Raw genomic sequence first — 23,760 nt, forward strand, 5'->3', positions numbered from 1 at the left:
ACTAGATTTGCTGCAGGAACATGAGTGCTTATAAGGGGCATATGACAGAAGGAGAGAACAGAGGAATGATCTCCTCAGTTTTATTCTGCTCCTTCATTGTCTTTTCTAAGGCTGAAAGGTGACCTATTTGTATTCCCGGAATAGAAAAAAGGCAAGTTCCCCACTATTTTAGTTTCAACTTTAGTTCATGCAGCTTTAATGTCTAAAGTTATTGCAAAAGTGCAATGTATACCTCAAATATCAACTGTATTCAAACTACAAATGTGATATATAATGTCACAGATCGTAGGCTAGGTCAGAGGTCAGCAAACTTCTTTGGCCACTAGGCTATTTCAGGGGTAGGCCAGATTGGCCAGGGGGCGTTAGGCAGGAACAAACTACCAGCTAGGTCAAATCTGGCCTAAAGGCCGTAGTTTGCCGACCCCTGGGCTAGGTAATCAAATACTTCCCAAGCCACAAACTGGCCAGGTACAAAAAGTTTGTCGACCACTGATCTAGTACATCATTTGTATTCATGTTCTTTTAACAACAACAACAACATTAATAATAATATGTCCAGTAATTAATTTTCTAATATTTTTCTAGGCATGTCTGGGCTGCAGAGTTAATCAAATTCTTGGTACCTATCATACAGTTGTAAGTCTTTCTAAATGTACCTATTTTTTTTAATACTATGTAATATAAAAATTGTTTTTCAGCTCATGAACCGCATTAATTTTCACAAAAGTTCATCTGGATTATTCCATTAAAGTAGTGAAGAAAGATAATTTAAAACAATGTTCAATTTAATCGTCAAATCATTTTTTTTCTGTTTGTTTTACCATCATTTTCCATCTATAAATGTATTACTACAAACTGAAGAATAATAAATGAGGCAGTTAGGGCATCTAGACCACATAAAAACATTAATAAAATCACCACAATATTTATTCAGTTAAAAAACACACAATTAGTTTGACAATATATTAACAATAAGATTACATCTCCCAATGGAGTATAATGGACCAACAAGTAAATGTTACATGACCATAGATGTCATTACATAAATACTCCTATTGATTTTGCACTGAACTATTGTAACAAATATATCTCTACAAATTTCAACACACTTTACAGAAAGAACAGCTTCTTGAGGAAGAGCCGAGAATATTTATACAATAAAAAATGGTTGTTAGATCCAAAATGAACAGCTTCTAGGACAGCCGAGCTGGAGGGGCACAATAGGCAGGGGGGACAGCAGCATGGAGCTTCACCTGTAGGTAGGTATACAATAGCTGGGATGGAGCACTGTAAGGGCCTGATCAAGAACCCAAAGTCATCAGGTTTCAGTTCCCCAATCTAACTCTGCATTATTCACCTATATTAAGCCCCCACTCAGCTTCGGGAGGCTTATTGTGCCACTCCAGCATGTTTGCCTCAGGACTTCTGGGAAAGATGCCAAAACATCAGTATGCCAAGCAAGGTATTCAGCGATTAGGACAAACAGAGTTGGGTCACAAACAAATGTCGGCGCAAGAAGCAATCTCAGGTCCAGAAAAAAGGCAAAAACAGCAACAGGCAATCAAAAAGTAGATCACACAAACAGCAGATTAGACTAGCTAAAAACTGCAACAGGTCACTGGTGACTGTGAGCAGAAAGACTATAAAGTCCTAGCAGTCAATGGCATGTCAGAATGAAGCCACAGACTAATCTGCCTGAGAATATGTGCTGGGGATGCTGAAAAGGTACATCTCAGAAAACTGTTGATAATGCAAGTTGCTGAGCAGTAATTCTGTTATTATTATTTTATGATTTTTATTCTATCCCCATGCTGCTGCCAGTGACATGTTCAGGGATAACAAACAGGATGTGATCTGCTATGATGGCACAGCGAGGGATCAGCCAGATAAGCATTTCCTAACACACCATTTTTTCACTGAATAGATATTATGATTTTATAAATATTTTGGGATATCTTGGTGCTTTAAAAGTTCCATTTATGTTTCTCTGTGATTATTATTTTAGGCGTTCTCATTGGTGATGTGGCATCTATGTAGTTATTCTTTGATGTATAATTGTATGGGCTTTTATGAGAAACAGTCATATTTTCTGGTGCTTAAAGATGCTGAACACAAACACCATCCTGTTTTATTGTGTCCATAGGAAGAACTTTTGGAGTACCTTAGAGATGGCAAAGCAGATGTGGGTAAATTCATTAGAGTGGTTCTGGTAAGTTTAATTGTTTACCAGCTTTAGTTCTGTTTCAAAAAGGGAAGCCAAATGTGCACTTGCATCAGATATGTAGCTATGGAAAGTTTTTGTGTAAAAAATGATATAGTGTTCCAGTCTCTTGTTCATATTGAAACAGGGAAAATGTTTTAAATCTGTTTCTATGTCATTGATTTTTAGTGTGATTAATGTCATCTACCTTCCTATTTTGTTCCCTTTGACCTTAAAATGTAATTCCACTTTTGCTGTGGAAAAAAAAAGAAAAAATGAATCCCCTCTGGGTGGTCAGTGTACAGAAAAATGGCTGTAAACTTTTACTGTAATTAACCATTAGGGCTTGTTGAAACTAAAACACTGTACTTTGCAATGTGTAATACTGCATAGCAGGGCACTGCAAAGCTCCTTTGTGGCAGCAAGTGTGACACCCTGCACTGATTCACCTCTAGGGAGAACATCAGATATAGCTTTCCATGCCATATTTGAAATTCTTGTGTACCAGGCAATGTGCAATGTGCAAAGTAGCACACTGCACCCGACATATTGTGATCAAATTTGTAGGGAGCATCTCACTGAAACTGAAATTCCTGTTGCAGGGTGTTCTGTCTGATAATCCTCCTCTGTCAGATTTTTCTTCCCAGACACATAGATTGCCTAAAAGGTAACTTAGTGAAGAATTCTAGGGAAAAAAAAAAGACAATCACACAAATTGCATTTCTGGAATAATGTAACGTTGCTTTCATTTTTAAGCAGATTACAGTGGTTGCAGATTAAAATTGAAAAGTCATGTTTAATTTAAATTACAAAATCATTTGTATATGTTGTATGTTATTTTCTAACAAAGGTGGAGTTACCCTTTAGACTGTTAGCTTTCCGTCTTTCTGTATCAATTTCTTACATCCTAAAAGAATATAAGAGTGTTTCACCTTGTAGAATGAAGTGTGAACATTGTTCTGTGCAGCAGTGCTGTACGTTGGGACACCGAAAAAGCAGCGTGGTGATGGCGGTTGATTTACTAAACCACATGCAGTAAAAGTCCTGTTTTTTATTTTTGCAAATGATTGGGCATTTTAAATTAAGAAAAAAACACAGCTTCACTGTGTTTACTAAAATGAGAGAATATTCAATTTGCTTCTGTTCTGGTAAGAATTCAAACTCTCATTGACTTCCACTATGCAGATAAATTTGTTAGTGCTGGGAATAGGGCTGAGGGTATTGACTAAGAGGTTTTTGTAGCTGACATATAGGGGCCAATGTATAAATATTTTTACCCCATATTCATCATAATGTTAACCAAAATGCACACATTTTCACACTGGATATAATTATAAAACATAAAGCATGAATTAAAGTTTATACATTTTCTAATTAAATTCAATGAGAAAATGTGAAGTGTGTAATTTAGAGTTTGTTTAACTGTAATCATTATTTTGTAAAAAAATATATATATTTTTTTTAAGAAAACTTTGGGACTTCGTGATGCAGTTGTAAATCGTCTTTCTTCAGCGGTAAGGTCAAAACTGTTCATCAACTGAAACATTTTATTTTGGTTAATACCATCTTTCAGTGTGAAACACTCAGTTAATATTGTGGACTCCTCCGATTTGTACACATTGGTACCTTACATTATTGAATTAAGTTTTACCATAACATGGCTTATCATTTTACCTACACATGTTTTATATAATGAATTAATAATGTATTACTGTAACTACACATGCATATATATTAAATTCTAAATACTTTCCTTTAATAGATGGTAACACTTTTGACAACTGATTGCCTCGACGATGCCATGAAAGTATGTATACATAATAAAATTTGTAAACTGACAGAGACCGCTCCCCCCCACCCAAGCTCTGGTTAACAATATAGTGATTAAATACCTATTTGTATTGGCATTTGCCTGCAGTGGCATTGTGATGCATTATTTCTTCCAGAATTTTTATGTAGCATTTTAGGGGGATCTGCCACTTAACTGCTTCTATAGATTTAAATTGGGCTACTGTTACATGCATTTCTGAGGATACCCGTGATTTTCTACAGATGGTGAAGCAGCACACTGAGACAATAAGGGCTCTTTTGCATTGCACACCACTGCCACTCAACATTTTGAACAAGTTTACAGAGAGACAAAGCAATGGATGACATTAATATCTGCAGAATATTGGCGGGTTAGTAACAAGCTGTATGGCTTTACTTCCGCTTTGGAAAGAGATCTGCTAGGTGAAAAAGATGTAAAATAGCTGCTGTTTACCTAAAGCATGACTTGGTAAATAAAGCAAACAAACATTCACCTGAAACAAACGATTCTTTATTTTTGACCATTTTATTCAATATATTTCTATATATAGTCATGAGACAACATCTTTTGATATTTGTGCTTATTTAAAATGAATGGTCGACTCATAATGTACATTATGAATTTCTTTGTGACCTGTTGTATTTTATTTCAGACTGTTACTCCAGATATATTAGATGATCTGAAAAAACTTAAATGTCAGGTAATATTCTTTACTATCTGAAATGCATTTTGTATATATATTGTTTTTGTTACATATTATTGCACTTCATCAAAACCTGTGGACTGATTCTTTTTCAGTTGTAACCCATATTGGTGGTTTATGTGCCTCCCACCACCACTTAATACATTTTTATCATGCAAGATAAATCAATAGCAAATGTAAAGAGTAATATTTCATTATCATGACTACAGCAAGTGACAAGACCTGCAACAAAATCACTTCCACCCAAACAAAATTAAATATGAAGGAATCATACAACTCTGAATAATTTTTGTGTATAAATATTAATGTGCTGGGAGGTCAAGTATATCATTTTCATTTAGACTGATGTCAAGGTGTGATGTACAGCCTGGACCCAGGATCCAAAGAGGCTCCACACAGAGAAAAGGATAAATATAAAGAATAACACCTTGGCACATTTAGATTTCGGTAATTCAGCTCAGTGTTGTTACATTAGACACACTGTGGTCAGGACATGTTCACTTTGAAATTAATTTATATATTGATACCAATCTAGCAAACACAAGAAATAATGCTTATTTTCAGTATTTAAATTTCTATTAGCATTAAGCTAGATAAAATAATAATCTAAATAAAGGTTTGTTTGTTTATTAGAATGAACAAAATAAGACAAAAGAAGCTGCAGTTACTATAGAACATATCCTGGTAAGAACCGTTTATAATGCACTAAAGTTCTATATTAGAATATTTTAGAAGTTTTGAGTGTCATAAAGAAGCAGACATGTGTTGGGTTTCCTGCAATGATTTATGCAAAGTGTTTTAAAGTATGGCAACAAACCATCTCTTAACTGATGGAAATAAGTGGGAATCTGATTAGTTTCTAGGCCCTAATACATTTTTTGCATCCTGTAGTTTTTTTTTATGCCTCAAAGGTCCCTTTTAAAAATAATTACTAAATGGTTTGAAAGATAATATTATTAATAATTTTTCAAATGATTTTTTCCATTCCAAAACTGTGATACTATAAATACAATTTTAAATATAAAATTGTCTTCTTTGAAAATGCCTTTGTCTAGAAATTGTCTCTTCAATGTATGTAGAGTCATACATTTTTCATTATCAGGTACTTCTTTATCTGGGAACCAGGGTCCTTCCAGACACCTGCTTTGGCTGCCTTGTTCTGGTGTCTGCAAGACTCATAGGATTCAGAGGGTCTTGGATTAAACTTTCTGTATAAAGTAGTAGTTGACTGATTTGTAGTTGGATCTTTATGGTGAGCATTTTGACCAAGATTTGACCAAGAACTAGTCTGCTAGGCCTCAGGAAAGCCTGCAAACCATATTTAGCCTGTTCTGGTAAACCATAAGTCCCAGTCATGCCTAGTTTGGTCTCTGTGAACTCCTTATTTTGTGGTGGTTAATACTCGGGGGGTTGGCATTTCATAAAACTAGTACTTACAGAATTATTAGTAATGGGTAAAACAAGGGCCTCCTGGGAGTGTGTACAAGCATCCTAGTCTATGTGGAGCCCTTCAGACAGCCCCCATCCTGCTATCATTGGATTATTTTATTAGTCCCACCTCAGTGCTTGGCATAGAAATAGCCATGTAAGTCAAGCAGAGGGAGCTCTCACTGATACCATCTTGTTGCTAAGGACAACGGCACTGACACATTTAGCACTGCGGGGAGCCCAGCGACTCTGACTAATAAGTTGGACTTTACACAGCAACCTGGACCAGGAAAACCTACTCTCCCTTAGTATTATTTCACACTTTTCCCTATAGTTTTTGCTGTTGCTCTGAATGCTCCAAGTAAAAATAGTGTAACATGCCAACCTGAAGACAATACTATAAATATTGTGATTACTGAATGAAGCAGGAACATCCCTGTGGTTGCCATGGTTAACAGTGCATCTAAGCACATGGTGGCAGTTTACCTGTTATGGGCTGTGTGATAAAGGGGTAACAGAGTGGTTAACCTTGCCCCGTGACAGCCCTTCTCAGCCTGCTGGTGCGTGGACTGTTGCTAAGTGTGCTGGAAAGTCTATGCGCAGGGGTGCGGACTGAGAAGGTGTTCATCACAAAACTACTATGGATAAACTGCCATTTTGCTGCTATGTGTCCCTTCATCCTACAAGGATATTGTATTTAATGGGTCCAGTAGGTGGTGGGGAGATAAATAGTGTAGACAGAGAAAAGTCAATATTGATGTTAAATAGCCAGGAGAGTTTTACAGTGAACAGCATTAACACTGCTGTGTGGAAAAAGTATTTCTGTTTTCAGCAAATATTTTTGCTGATGCTTTGGAAAGATTGTCAGTGAATGAGCTACCAACTGGCTGTGCCTGTCACTGTGAAGTGAGTGCGCTTGATGCTTATCTTTCACACATATGAGCGGTTTGATATGAAGATAAGAAGAGTATATATTTTTATATACATCCTGACCTATCAAAGCTCTCCAAGACTCTCTGGTAAAACTGGGTGATCAAAAAAACCTGGAATATGTTTTTTAAAATCATTTACTATTATTTGGCAAATATTTTCAATCCAGAACCAGAACATCTGTTTCTTTTTTCATAGACCCAAGGTGAAAGTAAATTAAGTTTTAAAGTTTGTTCATGTACATATGCTAAAGTTTACTAACCTTTTCATGTGACTGTAAATTTTATTCAAAAACACATATTAAGAATTATTCACCAAACCTTTTTTGCCTATTTTAAATTAGAAAACGGTTGGATGCACCTCTGAGATGCTGGGATTGGATAAAAAGACAGTGGTAAGAAATTTTACTTAATTCATTACATAAGCTGTTTAGATTTCCTGATGTGCGCATGCAATCTAGGCTTCCTTTGCGCATTCTGGGAATGCATAAACAGATATGTGGGAGTTATGTTGTCCTGTGTAAATAAGATGGAGGAAGATTGTCACTAGGAAGAGAAGAAAGAGGATGGAGGTGCCCTGCAAAGGATTAGGACAAGTGAGTACTGCTGGTTTAGTTCCACTTTAAGATAATCTGTGCCTGCTAAGAACTTCTGGGAGTGCCCATCCTCTGTCTGCCACAAAATCCCCTGTCATTGGTGTACCCTGTAGTGTAATACTTGACAATCAAAGACTGAACACTTCAATCCGTATATCTAAACATACAAGGTTTGCTTAAATGATGGTTTTTATATCAATCCAAAGAGTCAGGACCGGATTTATACTTCCTAGCACCCTAAGCTGTCTTGCGCTCACCTGCAACTCATTAACCTTAGTATCATACAGACAAGAACTGACCAAATAGCTACAGAAATCACAGTAAAGCCTTGTACTTGTTCGATAGAGTTCTGATATCCAGTGACAGATAAACAATCTGTTTAAATTTGTTCAAAGGAGAGGGGAGGGAGAAGGATGAGCAAACAGCGCCCACTGTGCTCTTCTCCAGAGAAATACACAGCAGTTGTTACTGATTGTTAGTTTATTAATCCACCATGGTGGAGTAGCAAAAAAAAAAAAAAAATATATATATATATAAAAGAGAAAGAAAAGACAAGAGCAACCTATTTGGATTGCACTAGTAGGGAGGGCAGCAGTCTGGAACGTTTTCTAATACAGATAAAAATGTTCTCCCAGAAACCTTACTGCCTATACCACTGTTTGTGTTTCTATGCAGAAATGTGGTCATGGAAAGAGCTTTCTAATGAGTTTAAGATGAAATGTAATCAGCGACAAATGCATATTGCTCCCCTCTTTGTCTACAAGACCCTTAAAATTGCAATTTTCCAATGTTTTTCTAAATTATAGAAACACCTCTTTTCACTTTCCCTTTGGTACTTTTCAGTAAAGTGAAGGGACAAATCTTTACTGTCATCAGTCATATTTTATTAAGCTCTCCCCCCTATCAAAGCAAGCTCTAAAAGTGTAAAAAAACACTGCACTAACAACGCCAACATCAATGCAGTAAGTAAAAGCTTTAATGAAAACATTGCAAATTTAGATTGTAGATTGAGAATATAAAAAAAAAATACATTCAATAATTATTCATTGTATTAATCCCTAAAACAGTTTAGGTGTCATTTAAGGATTTCACTAATGTATTTATTTTTATTTTTTAAGGAGGAAATACTGAAAACAATTGGTGAGCTAGTTAACCCTGTGATAGACAAAATACTTGAAGAAACTCAGGTACAGTAAAATTGATTTATGTATGAATTTCTCATTCTCTTGTATGCAGCTTATATTAACCCCCAGCGTTCTAATTCTATCAGTTTTTTGATGCAAAAAGTGATCCTATTTTTTTTTTGCATAGAAATTTTTGTTTATATTGTGGGCCTGTAATTCTTAGGATTACCTCCCTTGTATAATAATTATATTTATTTAATATATTATAATCATAAATTATAATATAATACATAATTATAAATAATTATTAAAAATAATGGAATAATTGATAAATAATATTATTATATTATTGATAAAATATAATATAAATTAAATGCAGATTTTAGAAAAAAAAATTTACATTTTTAGTAGACATCCCAGTGCGGTAGATTTTGAAGCAGGGTGATAATCAGCACAAAGTCCAACATCACAGTCAGGACAGTAGAACCTGGTTTCCTTGCGTTTTTTCCTTCCTCTGTGATCGGTCTTTGAGCATCAAACCACGCACATCCTTGTAGGTGCCGCCTTTTTCTGGGTTGGTGGGATGTATTCAAGGAAGTGACGACCGGTCAGGCATTCTGGGTTGACAACGGTGGAAGCACAACGTCCAGGTCTATTCATAGCCACTGATGGTGTTTGGTGGTTCTTGACTATGGATTCGGAAACTTGCAAAATGAAGTCTGAATGACTCACAGGCCTCTGACTATTTCTTTTTGCACAGAATGTAGGCATTCCATAGGCACTGCTCAACTAAATGCCTGAAAATCTTTTTGTAGTACTTCCTTTGCTGTTTCCTCATCGCTGGGTAGAATGTCATGGCTTGGTCAGCTCTGTCGACACCTCCCATGGTGTTGTTGTAGTCAATCACCACCTGTGGCTTCATCACTTCTTTCCCACGGTTTGTGTGTACCAGAACGGTGGAGGCATCATAGGCAGTACTCATCAGGCACACATCTTTCTTGTCACGACATCTCAGGGCCATCATCTTGCCTTTCTGCCAGGCAACAATTTCTCCTGTCTTCAGCTTCCCTTTTGCAAACAGTGATGGCAGGTTGTGCCTGTTAGCCCTAAGCGTTCCATAAGCATCTGTTCTGTGTTGCAGAAGGAACTCATAAAGGTCAGGAGATGTGTAGAAATTGTCAGTTGTGACACAATAGCCCTGATCTAGCAATGGCTCAATGAGGGATAGCACTGAAGATGTGTGCCAATCCATAATGGCTGTATCTGGGGTTGATTTGTGTCCCTATACCAGTGTACAGTACTGTATTACAGATGTAGCCAGATGAGGATTCGCACAGCATATACCTTTTCACGCCAGATCGTGCCCTCTTTGACGCAATGTACTGCACCCAGCGTCAATGCTGACATCTGTTTCTGGCACATAGGTTTGCTGGAATTTTTTTAAAATCATAAGAGACACTTCCCAAATTTTTGGTGCCGAATGGGTAGCCTCATCAAATTCTTCATTGTTTGCGAAATGCAGGTACTTCAAGATGAGGGAAAAGCGGTATTCTGGCATGACTGTGCCAAAGAATGGAGTGGCAATCATTTTATTCTTGGACCAGTACCACTTCTGCACGGGTTTGCCCACAACTCCCTGCAGGATCACCAAGCCCATAAACAGCCAAATGTCATCCTTGGTCCCCACTTTCTGCTTCTTGCAAACCTCAGGTGTGGAGCACCTTGTTGTTGTCCAACGTACCTGCATAAAACAAAATAAAAATGTATTTTAGGATATGTTTTTTTTATAGTGTGAAGGTTGCAAGTAATATGTTAGCACACACAGAGAAGCATATACGTTTGCATAAAAAAAAAAAAAATTAGCAAAAAATTTCAAAAAAGTTAGCAAACACAGAGCATACATGTTGGCATAAAAAAATTTAAACTTTAGCAAACACAAGGCAGCTTACATGTTTGCATAATAAAGAATTTAGCAAAAATTTTCAAAAAGTTAACAAACACAAGAGCGGCTTACCTGTTCTTACCTGACTCTGCAACAATTTTTTTGATAATTTCATCATCACCTCAGGTTCAGAATCGTCGCTCAGTTTACTTTCGCTGTCTGATAACGAATTTCCTGGTGAATCACTATTGGTCTATTCCACAAGGAACTCCAAATCCCTATCGCTGCTCTCAAATTCCTCCAAAACAGCGCTTGCGCCAGCGAGATGCCTTTTGGATGCCATGTGTTCTCCAGCAATCAGTCAGGAACAATCAAGGTCAAAGACAAAGTAATGAAATTATACATTCAGGATGCGATTTATAAGCCATCAAAAGGTCAGATCAAGGTCAGGGCTAATAGTGGTCAAAATGTAAATCAGGGCATGGGGCAATGATGCTTGGTGCACTAAAATATGCATTTATACTTTTATTGCGTGTTTTTATATGTTTTTACATAGTAATCTGCTTTTAAATTTCCCGCCCTCAGAATCCATCACTCTATCGCATTACCCGGTAGATGTCACATCTTGCCGGGTGATGCGGTGGGGATGCCCCACCGGGCTCACTCCACTGAAACCAATGAAGCTGCTCACATCATCTGGAGGCTGATCTCCGGGTGATGCGAGCAGCTGCAGTAAATTCTGTGGGTGATGTCAGCGGCAAATCGCCGCTGGCATCACCCCTGGAATTTACTATTGGTGATCACATCTGCAGTTAGATATTATACACCACATCTGTAATCTGCTTTTAAATTTCCCGCCTGGTCACGCCCCCAATGGAGAGGCGCCCCGGTATCACAGCAGGATCATCTGATAGCCGCTGGTGTGAGGGGCTGAGGTAAGGGGGACCCCCACAGTTACCCCGAGTGTGACTCGGGGTTACCGCTTTTTGTATGTTTTTCACCCCGAGTCACATTCGAGTTCACTGCTAGGGGGGTTAAACTGAGTGAACTGTATAGTTAGTGGGATAGTCAAGAATCAAAAAATGTTTTCTAAGTACTAAGTACGTTGAAATAAAAAAAAAAAAAAAAAAGCAATTTATTTAACTTCAATATGATGGTTAAAGCATTAATATTTAAAACACAATTGTACCTATTAAATAGCTAGTAGTGTTTTTTATCTTATCTTTTTTATAGGGACTAATCCCCGTCAATTATCTATGGTGGTAAGTTTAAAATGTATTTCCTGGTAAATTTAGTTTTGTGTATTTTTAAATGACAATCTATGTCATATATGTGTTGCATAATCTTTCAAATGACAATAGTCTGAGATTTTGCATTGTGAGATTGGGCTGATTTGGCCAACACATATATAAAAATATATTTTATTAGGGTTTGTTCACATGAGTGTCAGGAACAGCAGTTCCCAGGTGATTCCTGATTTCTCAAGAACCAGCATTTGGGCTTTTTACAATGAGCAGCAGTAGGTGGTGATAAACCCCTCACTACTGCCCACATCCATTTCCTAGGCAGTTGCAGCAACCACACTGCAACCGCATTGACTGTCCAAACCAGTAGTCGCCAACCTTTCCAACCTCACGTAGTACTAAATTCACTGAACTCGGACCACGCATACGCGGGGAACTGCATGTGACTCAAAGGGGAAGAGAATTTCAGTCTAGCAAAACCAAAACCATATTTGGAATCTGTGCTACAAACAAAACCTAAAATGACTTTAATCTGTTTGGCAAGAAAATGTTTGTTGACCAGTGTTATTTTTTTCAGATACAGTAAATATATATAAAAAGTGTACACATCCTGTAAAAATGTCATCCTGTTAAAAAATATTTAAAAACTTTTCCTACCTTTATTGTGAAAAACAAACAAATCTGTTAGAGGAAAAAATATAAAAAATAAAAAACGTACAATTAGCTGGTTGTATACATGTGAACACCCATAAACTAATACTCATTGAAGCTCCCATTTTACTTTTCATCATCCAGATTTCTAGGGAGGAGTCTTTCACCTATCTTTTTTGGTGATGTAAAGTCTTGTTTTTGTGCCAAATGTACCTTTTAGAACTGTGGCCAAAAAGTTCAACCTTTTTTAATATTATTATTAATATTTTTAATAATAATAATAATAATAATAATAATATTAATAATAATAATAATAAACAGGATTTATATAGCACCAACATATTATGTTGGCAAATGACAGACTAATACAGACAGTGATAAAGGAGGAGAGGACCCTGTTCCGAAGAGCTTACAATCTAGTAGTAGGGGGAATTTACATGCAATAGGATGGGAGATATGTAATGGTGGGAAGTAGTGAAGGCTTCAAAAGACAGAAGAAGATGGGTAGGCAAGTTTGAAAAAATGGGTTTTGAGTGCTCCTTTTAATAAGCAGAAAGTAGGAGCAAGCCGAATAAGACAAGGAAGACCATTCCAGAGAGTTTGGGCAGCTCTGGAGAAGTCTCGTATCCATGCGTGTGATGTGGTTATGAGTGAGGAAGTCAGTAGTAGGTCAATAGAGGAGAGGAGAGAGCGGTTGGGGGAGTACTTTTTTACCAGGTCGGAAATTTACGTGGGACAATAACTGTGGAGGGATTTGAAGGCAAAGCACAGGAGCTTGACTTTGATTCAAAGGTGAAATGTAAGCCAGTGTAGAGATCAGCAAAGAGATGCAGCAAAAGAGGAGTGGAGGAAAGGATAGATGAGTCGGGTTAGTGGAATACCAGAGAGGAGGAGGTTACAGTAGTCCAGACAAGAGATGATAAGAGCGTGTACAAGGTGTTTGGTGGTCTCTGGGGACAGGTAGGGGTGGATTTTGGAGATGTTGTGAGACCTTCAAGAAGTTTCGAGACATATGGTAGAAGGGAGATAGGACAGTTTTTAGAGGGTAGGAGGGGTCCAGTGAGGATTCCTTCAGGATAGGGAGAATTACGGCATGTATGAAAGCTGAGGGGTATTTACCAGTAGAAAGGGAGAGGTTGAATAGTTCTCTCAGGGCAAGGGACAGGGTGGAGGAATGGGGACGGCCTAGATCAGACACATCATGTCTGATTTTGTCTATTTTATCTTTAAAGTAGGTGGCAATGTCTTGAGCAGAGAAGGATGTTGTGGGGGGAGCAGGTGTGGGGTTTGGGAGGGAGTCAATTGTTGACAAGAGGTTGTGTGGGTTGGAAGCTAAAGAGGAAATGACCGGGGAGAAATAATTTTGCTTGGTGACAGTGAGCTTAGTGTTAAAGCATTGTAGCTTGGCCTTGTAGTCCATGAAGTCAGTGCTGAGGCCACTTACGCTCAGCTGCACGAACAGTCTTTTGTAGCAGTTTGGTGTGGGTGTTGTGCCAGGGTCGGGGGTTGGCAGGGCGGGGGTAGCGGAAGGTGGCAGGGACAACTTTATTCAAAGCCAAGGAGAGAGAGTGGTTTAACATGGTGGCAGATTCATCTGGGGAGGTGATTTTCGAGAGAGCGGAGGTTAGGTACGCAAGGCAGTTTGAGAAAAAGTGGTCAAGGTTACGAATATCTCTCTGCCATTGACCAGGTCTGGGTAAAGGCAATGGAGGGCAAGAGTTCGATAGGTTTAAGGTGATAAGGTTGTGATCAGAAAGGGGAAATGGTGAGTTGTCAAGGAGGGTGAGGTTGCCGAGTTTTGAAAATACCAGGTCTAAAGTGTGTCTGGCTATGTGTGGGGGCCATTGATGTTCTGAGTGAGTCCAAATGAGGACGTAATGGAGACCAGTTTGGCTGAGGAGGGAAGGTTGGGATCATCGATTGCAACATTAAAGTCACCAAGGATGAGGGTGGGCAGGTCATGGGGAAGAATGTGAGGGAGCCAGGATGCAAAGTAATCAAAAAATTGTGATACTAGGCCAGGGGGGCGGTAGACAACAGCAACAATGAGGGGTAAGTGGCTAAAGAGACGGACAGAGTGGACTTCAAAAGAGGTGAAAATGAGAGAGGGTGGGTAGGAAGGACTCTGTATGTACAGTTAGGTGAGAGATGGAGACCCACACCACCCCCTACTTTGTTGCCAGGTCTAGGGGTATGTGTAAAGTGCAGGCCTCCATAGGAGAGAGCAGCAGCACTTTTACCCATATTATTGTACCCTTGGTCTTTTCAGACCATAACACATTTTTCCCATATACTGTTGACAGATTTAATGCATGTGTTTGCAACATTTTAGCCAGGCCTGAATGGTGTTCTTTTAGAGGAAATGCTGTTTTTACTGTGTTCCATGGTATATTCAATGCTGTGGTAATGTTTTTATAGCTTTCTCCTCAGGAATCCCATTTTTACAAATTTATTAACAAATACAGATTTCCTATATTTTTCCCCCCTAACGGATTTTTTTGTTTTTCAATTGCAAAGACCTGGCAATTTAACAAGGTTGTGTACATTTTCTATATCCACTGTATCACACAGTCTTCAATATTTGCATTACAGTCTATTATTTTGAGTTTGAAAGATTGACAATGGTGAGTACAAAAAACAGATCCACCTTTAAATGTATAATAGAGGGCAGAATCCTTGCAGAACCTGTGTCTGACAGAATGGACACTGAAACATAAAATCTTCCTTATCAGATAATCTACCAGTACATCTTTCCAAATCAGCTTCTGTAACCAGATATCATAAAATTCAGGATCTGGCAGATAAAGGTAGTGAAGTGGCCCCAGATTGACCGCTTAGCTTTATCCAGAAAAAAATGTATTATTGATTTCTTCACATCTCTACCACACAGTTACATGGAAATTAGTAGATTGTAAAATCTTAGCCAGATCACGATAACAATCATTCTGAGGCTAAAAATGAGTCTTACCTGCCTAGTTTGGGCTTCTTGCACTGCATGTTTTACGCTAATAATCTACTGGTTATTAGTTCATAAAACCATAACGTGTGGAATTATGAATTTAGCCAAATTAGCAGCATTATTGGTGTGTCCACAGAGCACAATAAGCTACATGAACTTTCTTAGCCCTCCTACCACTTGCTCTCAAAGGATGGTCATATCAGTAACTCCTCTGTGTATTGGCCAGGAAAAAGCCATGCAAACCAGAGGAACGTTCACACATAACCTATGTGTTGCTAAGGACAATGAATGACAGGCTGCATGCTGCAGAGAGCCCAGTGACTCTGAACAAACTAACTTTGTACATGTAACCTGGAGCGGGGTAAACCTACTTTTACGGTTTTAAATTTACCTTATTATTCCCTTTAATTTTATACTTTTGCCATAGTTTGTTTATTAATATTTATTTTTCATTACTTTTCTATCAATTTTCACTTTAATAAATATTTTTAAAAGTCTAAAACAAATCTCCAAATGGTCTAAAAAGAAATAGTGGAACCTTATCTCCTGAACACTACCTTAAAAGTTAACTCTGTGTTAACTCTGCCTGACCTGGCAGCAGATGAGACAATGTTAAAAGGACAGAATTGTAGCATTATAGTGATGACAAGGTTTTTACAGATTAGTTAACATTTCCCCATGACCAACCTTTCTTAGCCTGCTGGTGCTTAGATTGTTGCTCAGTGTGCTGGAAAATCTATGTGCAGGGTATAGGCTGAGATGACAATTGTCACAAAGGTTATTCTTTACACATGTTTACTAGTAAATGAGCTAGTACTTCACTGATGACTACAGTAATCACATCATTTAAACTATATAAATACATTTTAACAGTTTATATTCTGCAAAACTGAAATGAAACAAATACAGTTATAGATTTTATGACTACAGCTGTAAATATAAACCATTATAACTGTATATATTTTTTTCTAGGTTAATCCATTACCTTTTCCACTCTTAGGAAGACAGGCCGGAAACAACTTCTGAATCCATGTAGTATGTTTATAATTTGTATGCATTGTCTTTAATACACCTAATGAAATTTTCTCTCAAAGCAAAAAGAGTTTATAATAAAGTCAGACACATCATTTTTAAATTAACCCGGCTCCAGGGCGGTTATCCTCACCATGTATTCACAACCTACTGAATTACTATCTTTGGGCAAACATTTAGGATGTCATGGTGACTGCTCCAAATCACATTCCTTCAATACTATTTTAGCAACTGTAACTGTTGAATTGTAGCTTCACATAAAAAAATGTACTTATGTTCACTAGTGGCGAACAGACTAATATATGCAGCACATGGTTATTCTTCCTTGTTATATCTAAAAGTTTGACTAGTCCCATACTTTTACAATGGTCATCTTGTTTGATTATATCACATCGTGGTTTCATGCTCTGTTGCCTACTAATACTATAACAAGACCTCTGCTTGTAAAATCAAAACTAATTCCTTATTAAAAGGGTTACTACAGTCACAGATCTTTTTCTTTTGTGCTGACAAAAAATACAGATAAAATATTCTGAATACATTACGTGTATTTGTTTATTGATATAGCAACTGTAATTGTAGTTTTCAGGTGTACTATGAACCTTAAAAACCTGAAATAACCTTTTGATTTTTTTTCCGCTCTTTTCTTTCATTTCCTCGACATGTACCACATGTTAACTGTTAACTGTACTTTTGTTCATTAATCAATAAAATTCTTTCAACTTATTTGTGTGTGGGTGTGGTATTTGTGCCAAAAATATTTAGAATATGATGTAATATATATTCGGTTCATTATGTGTAATAGCTATCTTCCGGAGCTTTTAGTAAAATTTACTGTTGAATTTGAATGATGATTTGAATGATATAATTTAAATTTAATTGAATTATATTTAAAAACAGAAATGGTCCCCCTGATAACACAAAACAATAATAAAAACACATGCCACAGCTCCGCTAGGGCTGCAGGAGCAATTAGTAGAGCGTTTGTTGATTGGCTGAGAAAAGACAGCTCAAGCATCATCAGGGTTTCCCTTTTCTCAGCCATTTAGCATTGAGGTAATGGGGAGACTTGTCCTCATTTGCCCTCTAGTGCTTGGGGATCCCACACTGTCAGGAGTCCCACAGCTTTGCTCATGTCATAAATGCAGCTGTGGGAATCATCCTTTCATTGTGGGATAACCTGTAAAAAAAGATAAATTCAGTTAACACAAAACACACATAAATAATAGATAAAAGACTTTACCATAAAGTCTTATTGTCCTATTTTTTTCACATATATTTTCAACCCTTTCAGGAAATAAGTAAGGGGTTTTATGTACCCCTGTACTCATTTCCTGAAGGGGTTAAAATTAGACACGCTTTAATACGCTTGTAAAGGTGCATATAAACATGTGGTAGGAATGTTTACATGCATTTTTAAAACTGTCCGTGTAAACCCAGCCTCAGGCTTAGTCTACATGGACGTTTTCCCCAGTGTTTAACCTGAGGCTTTAAAAGCCCATGTTTGTAATTCACATGCATTCAAATGGTCTAATCTACACCAGGGTGTTTCCTTGAGTCACATTTTTGATTGTTCTAGATAATGTTCCTTGCAACGTTTTAAGAAATAAAAAGAGGGGCTAATGTGGGTAAACATTTATTGATTTCAGTGGGGTCATTTTCCAACTTTTATAAATGCCTGAAAACATAATTTTGATAAAAAAGCAGTAAAACACGCCATAGATATTTTCCAGCAGTTTTAAGGAAACCTTTAAAACGCCTGCAATTTCAAACATGAACTTTTAAACACTGGTGAAACAGTCCATGTAGACCCAGCCTTAAATGCGTATAAACGCTGGCAAAAGATCCCACTGATTTCAGTAGAAGTGTTAATAAGTTCCTAAAAACTGTAAAACGTTCCTTAAATGTTAAAAACTTGCTGGCCACAAATACCTGGTGTAGACTAAAAACTTGGTATAGACTAGCTTAGTGGAATATATATTGGAATTATATACATCATGTTTTACAAATCAGGGTTGGTCTACATGGACTGTTTCCCCAGTGTATAACCTGAAGCTTTTAAAGCCCATGTTTGAAATTCATGCATAATAAAGTTTGCCTTTAAACCACTGGAAAACGTCTATTACATGCTTTGCTGCTTTTTTTTTTTACCGTGTTTTATGTTTTTAAGCATTTATAAACACAGGAACAAGCCCCCATTGAAATCAATCGACACGTTTACCAGCGTTAACCCTGCAATTTTCAAAATGTTGCAAGGAGCGTTATCTATAATGCTCAAAAACGTGCCTCAAGGAAAGAAGACTCTGCGCCTTGGCCCTTCTCAGGGTTCACAGCGGGACACGCTGGGGAAACAGTCCGTGTAGACCCAGCCTAAATAAAGGAACCTATTTACAAAGCAAAAAACTTTTCAAGTCTATACACTTTCAATGACAGTGAATACTTCTTCACGAAAAGGTGGTTAGTGAATGTCAGTTTCACTTAGTGTCACTTAGCGGGACCATCATTTGTTTTTTAACAGAACAGAAAACACTAAAATATACCTCCAGCCTAAGTACAGTGAATATAAAAAGGGTACACACCCCTATAAAAATGCAGGTTTTTGTAATGTAAAAAGGAGACTACAATAAATGTTTGAAAAAATGTCCCACTTTTAATGTGACCAATAACTTGTACTATTCAGTTGCAAAATACGAAATCTGCTGAAGGAAAAAATAAAAAAATGTATGATAAGCTGGTTGCAAAAGTGTGCACACCCTTAAACTAATGCTTGATTTGGATTTTGTGCACTCTCAGTCTCAGTGGTGCACAGGTCTTCACCATAATACACCTCCGAGGTGCATATCACCTAATTTAGGTCAAAGAGGGAAGCGAATGGAAGACAGTGTTTAAAACTAGAGATGGTCATAACATCTTAGTATCTTGTGATGCCCTTCTGTCTCCGTAATGATTCAACTGTTTTCTAACACTCTGCATTGTTGTATACTTGGATGACATTCTTATTTTGTCTCCTGACTTGCCTAACATTAGACAACGTGTCCATTTAGTCTTACAATGATTCTGAGACAATGGACTCTACGCAAAGGCAGATATGTTAAATGCACAAACACTCTAAAAGAAGAGATTGATGTTAATTTGAAGGGTCCAGCAACAGGATTCAATTACTTACTTCCACATCTACTTCCGCTTCCAGCAGGAGACCAGGTATCCCACACATCTTGAGGAGCAAAAAAACATGGAAACCAAACATTTGCTGCCAACCAAAAAAATAAAAAAAGTATTTAGGCTAAATTCCAGTTAAACCACCTCCCTCTCTTTGTTTTTAACCACCACAACCCTTTAATGTGTAGTCTCTCTTAACCTCTGTGACATAATTACAGGTGGCTGGTCATCAACGCCAGCTTATTTGCCTTGGACATAAAATTCCCCCTTACATGTCTTCACTCCTCCATTAGGAACCTTTGATGTAAACAGAGAGAGGAAGACAAAGAGAGATGGAGTTAGAGACAGAATGACCCAGGAGGTGAAGTGATGAGGTGACCCGGAGATGACTGGGATACTGAGAGCAAAGGAGCAGCAGAAATGTCTGGGACAGTCATCCACATTGCATGTGTGGGAGAGAAAGAAATATAACATGATTGGAGGTATGAATGAATGATGGATGATTTTAGTAAATAAGGAAGATAGGGGGAAAAGAAAAAGAAGAGGGGGGAAGGTAACAGTGGATAAGAGAATATGGAGATAGAGAGTTTGTGGAACAGGTAGATGGTGGAAAAAATGATAATAAAAATACATGTAAAGTAAAATGAGTGCGAGAGGTAAGCAAAGATGGCAGATAATTAAATAAATTCATGAAAAAACAGCAGAAACAAAAAGAATATAATAGTATACAAATAATCTATACACAAACCAACAATATAACTACAAAGATACAAACAATTTATATAGTTAATAAAAAACGGATTCAATGGTATATAGGAGAAAAATAATTGGATACAAAATGAATAAAGGTCACTATACATACAAAATAAATTATGCATAGAAAATTTGGTTTTCATAGCAATCCATCATGACATTACTTGATACATGTAATAATGTATCTTAATGGGTCACATATTGGATAAGGAATAAACAATAATATTAACAGGTATTGATGAATAAGCATTAATGTTGTTGCCTGTTGATGATAATAAAAGTACATATAGAAGGAAGCAACAGTGAGAATGCTAAATTATTCATTTAAATAAGTATGATACTATGATTAGGAACCCTATACATTCAGTGTTTTTGACAAAGAAATGTTGTAGATAGGGAAAATAAAACAAAACAATTATACCATTATATTTTTCTGACTAGGTGTACCAACACAGATACTATCATAAAATAAGTCCATGGTCAGTTATGCATCGTTACACAAGAGAGTGTAATACTCAATAGTGTGTCATCAATTATTATTTTTATAGTAATGGTTTATAACTTAACATGTCATTGAGCCCTGGAAGGCATGTGGCTTTGAGAATGAAAATCCCTTTGGCTCCACATTGAAGTTTTAAATCTTTGTTCCCTTTAAAGGTAATCTGAAAACCTTTGGACATCTCAGACATGTGTACTGCATATCAGGGCACCAATGAGGCAGAACTATGAGGCAGAAGCTCCCGGTAAATCCCAGTACTCATCCTGTTTTGGATAAGCATTTCTTCAAATATGAAAATAATTAAAATCCCTTTGTAGTGGAATGCCCACTTATTGTTCTGCCTGGGTTTCCCAGACTGGTGACTGGTGGGGTTGCAGGTTAAAATATAACTTGGGACACTTCATTTGTATGGCATGGCACTGCAATGTACGAAAAAAAACTTTTTGGTAACCAAAAATAAGAGCACCAGCCCTTTGTATAGATTATGTGGTGTAACAAAGTGACATAAAGTTTACCAGTGTTACTAGGTAGAGTTCTGGATGGAAGCTATGTGAGACCTAGGTGTCACAGATACTACATCTGAGATAAAACCAACATCAGTCTCCACATCTAAGAAAATTACAATATTGGTACCCTAACATCACCAGTGTATTATTCTATCTACACCAGCATCAGGGCCCTGCCTAACAGTACACGAGATCACACTGAAATGGTGGCTGTAGCATTCCTTTTAGTAGGATCAGTGTGGGATTGTGGTGGAGCTGTATACAAAAACCTGAATTCTGGACATCCATTGGCATTGTTTGGCTTTAGCCTAACCAAACATATATGCAATATGCATATCAGCTCAAACCTAAACATGCTGTGCCTATACAATGATTTAATTCATAGTCAGGTAGACTAACTATAGATAACTATAGATAACACATATAATATTGTATGGGCTTGGCAGTTCAGGGTGTGGGCAGGAGTCAGATATTTCTTCTATACTGCAGTTATATTGGACATAAATGAGTTTTGTACAACCATCCAGTCATCGCTAAACTAAGCTGTCAATAAACATATATACTTTTTATATGCCATATTTTATTTGCCTTTACTGCCTTATAAGTTTATAAAAAAAGGGTACACAGTTGAGCTCCAGGCACATGGAAAAGCACAAAGAATGCAGTTATGGTTCTGCAAAACATAATATAACTCTGCTCCTTCTCACTACACAGACATACAGAGGCTGAGACTTAAAAAGTAGAAAATCTTCACTATAAAACCTCTGTAAATTTTCACTTAATCAGCCATAGTGTCTGCCATGGTAGGGTTACCACATGCCCAGTAAATCGCTGGTCATGTAACTATTTTCATCCCCGTCACAGACTAGTAATGTAAAGTTACCAACATATTACAGGCCAGTATTTTTCATTCAAATAAAAAAGTCACAACCATGCCAGGTTAATGTAAGCATCACACACACACATAACCTTGTGAGGTCATTAATTAGTCTGTTGGTGGAATTGTTCAATCTGGTGACCACATCTGGAATACAGCGAAAAGAGCAAAAACTTGATACTATTAACACTACTAGTAATAATATTAATGATAATGACAATAAAATAAAATGACATTATTTTTAATGAAGTAAATGAAGTAAAGTAAATGAAATCACATAATGTGAATTATGCAGTTTATACTCCTTATCAGTTGCTATTAGAGAAAAACACTGACTACCTAATCACCCCTATGTCCACATAATAAATTGCAAAAGAAATGTACATTATTTGTAAAATACAGAATATACATTTTGTCAACTGCAAATCATATAACAATTATAGTGTATAGTAATTAGCTAAGAATCATGAATCATTGAATCATTTATCTAATATTTAGATATCTGGTGATCAATTGGTAATAGTGATATCATCCTGCCATCTAGTGGAATAATTAGAATATAGCAATCACTGTAACTTTCATACAGCTTCATGCAGAGGACATGGATGATTTACTAACTGAATACAGCTTGTTCACTTTACTAAGTGAATGTTGGTAAATAAGGCAAACAATGTGTAAGGGTAAAAAGCAGAGATATTGTTAGAATCCTGAAATCTGCATATATTATATAAAAATAAGTGACCCAATTGTACACTATTTATATTTTATGGGGACTTTATTGGAAGCTAAAGATAATAATATCACATAATCCACAGTTTAAAATTACAGCATTTATTTAAACACTTTAGATATAAAAATCATAAAAAGTATCACTTATACAATTAGTACATGTTAAATAACACAGTGATTTTTTTCCTATTTAAATCTATTTTTCTTTAATGTGAACCTAACTTCCTCAGAAGGAATCCACCTTCCAAGATTAAGAATAATAAAATTACCTACAACTATGTTAACTAGGGGAACACAACCATACCAGACAAAAACAAAAACAAGGTGAAAAAAAATATGGAAGAGCATTCCAGGGAGACGGGGCAGCTCTAGAATAGTCTTGGAGCCATGCATGTGACAAGGTTATGAGTGAAGAAGTCAGTTGTAGGTCCTCAGAGAAGCGGAGAGAGTGGCTAGGGGAGTATTTTTTTACGAGGTCAGAAAGGTAAGTGGGACAAGAACTGTGGAGGGATTTGAAGGCAAAGCATGGGAGCTTGAATTTGATTCTAAGGTGAAATGGAAGCCAATGAAGAGAACTACAGAAGCAGTGGAAGAGGACCAGTGGGAAGGATGAATGAGTCTGGCTGCAGCATTCATAATAGATTGTAGAGGAGAGAGTTGGGTTGTAGAGGAGAGAGTC

The 23,760-nt window shown here is 37.0% G+C and overlaps 1 long non-coding RNA gene across 1 annotated transcript; it reads left to right on the plus strand.

The window, feature by feature from the left end:
• The first annotated feature begins 7,413 nt into the window (after nucleotides 1-7,413).
• Nucleotides 7,414-16,846, plus strand: LOC140336207 (uncharacterized). Its single transcript, XR_011921834.1, has 4 exons — nucleotides 7,414-7,465; nucleotides 8,785-8,853; nucleotides 11,906-11,934; nucleotides 16,499-16,846. It is a non-coding gene; the product is annotated as an uncharacterized lncRNA (long non-coding RNA).
• Nucleotides 16,847-23,760: the final 6,914 nt, after the last annotated feature.

The sequence above is a fragment of the Pyxicephalus adspersus genome, chromosome 8 (genome assembly GCF_032062135.1).
Source record: "Pyxicephalus adspersus chromosome 8, UCB_Pads_2.0, whole genome shotgun sequence".
NCBI classification, from domain to species: Eukaryota; Metazoa; Chordata; class Amphibia; order Anura; family Pyxicephalidae; genus Pyxicephalus; species Pyxicephalus adspersus.